The following is a 1,531-nucleotide window of genomic DNA, read 5'->3' on the forward strand; positions in this document are numbered from 1 at the left end:
ATATGGACTACTTGGAGACATATGTTGTTCATAGATAACTTCAACGGCTACTCATAAAATTGCCAAGATAAGCGTGAGTGTCGTGGACGGCATTTCCGTACGGCGACGGAATGATTCCACGATAGTGTATTGTTGTGGTGTTAGTGGACTCGGGTGCGAGAAATGAAGTCATCAAAATTATTTAAAAATGTAAGTGTCTAACCACGAGTCATATGCTGGCCTTCCGCATGAAACCCCACAATACCTTTTGATACCTTGCATGAGTAGTTAGTTCTCCTAAAGTCTTGTTGAGTACCTTCGTACTCATGTTTGCTTAATATCTGTTGCAGAGGTTGCTAATGACCCTAATGGAGGGTTCTTCGTTGACATCGACGACGACGAGTAGTTGGTGTCCCAGCTACGATCTGGCCCTACGTCGGCTCTGTAGTATAGTCAGGCCATGTGCCTTCTAGTTGCCATGTCTGTACCCAGACAGTTTATAACTCTTCCGTTGGCTTGTAATTGCATGACTGCTATTATGGGTCGTTACACCCTTAATGTGTAATATTATGTGTGTGGCTCTTCCGAGCCTCTTAAATAAAGCTTGTATGTTTATGGTTATGTTGTGATGCCATCGATGTATCTATACATATCGGTATGCCATGCGTACGTGTGTCGTACTTGATATGTATGGGGTTCGATTACCTAGTCGTGAACTTTAGTAGCACTCCTTACAAGGAAATGCCTCTTTGTGATCCAACGAGCCTTGGTAGTTCACTACTGCTCCGGACACATTGGTTGACCGGCATGTGTCCTTCTTAGCTGTTGTGTCTGTCCCCTTTGGGGAAATGTCACGCGATGTAATGGAGTCCTTGTAGCTTGCTACGACTCGTCTACATTCGCTGATGACCGACACCTGCTTTGTTGGTTCATGTATGCCTGTCCTTGTGCGGTACTGCCACTTGGGTTTATGACTAGACATGTCGATCCGGGTTCTTTGACATTGGATTGCTAGCGACACTAGCGCATACGTGAGTCAAAAGACGCAAACGGTACCGGCTAAGGTAAGGCTGCAGCCATGGAGTTAACCGTGCGTGAGACCACAAAGGAATGCGATGTGTTACACGCTGGATTCCTATGGCTTAGGATCGGGGTCCTGACAGAACGTTCATGGAAATCACGTTAGGATAAGCCACGAAACTCCTAGACAATATCATGACGAACTACTCTCAGTGGCACACTGAAAGGTCACCTACTAGTAAGAAGGTACACGATATAGAAAAACTAGCTGGGTGACCCGCGCAATTGCGCGGCTAGACATTGATGTGCTATTAGATCGACATATCTCATTACAGAAAACCCAATACCCATAGCACTTTAAAAAATGATATCTTAAGACAATTTTATTTTCCCGGACATGCATTGCCATTCAATTTTACTTTGCAAATATTGGTTCTTTAGCCAAATAAATCCATTACTGTGTGACCCGAAAGGTCAATGGTATTTTGTCCGTGGAGAAAAATCAGGATCTTTCAAATAATTTCTAGGTTAT

This window comes from Hordeum vulgare, chromosome 6H, assembly GCF_904849725.1.
Source record: "Hordeum vulgare subsp. vulgare chromosome 6H, MorexV3_pseudomolecules_assembly, whole genome shotgun sequence".
Lineage (NCBI taxonomy): Eukaryota > Viridiplantae > Streptophyta > Magnoliopsida > Poales > Poaceae > Hordeum > Hordeum vulgare.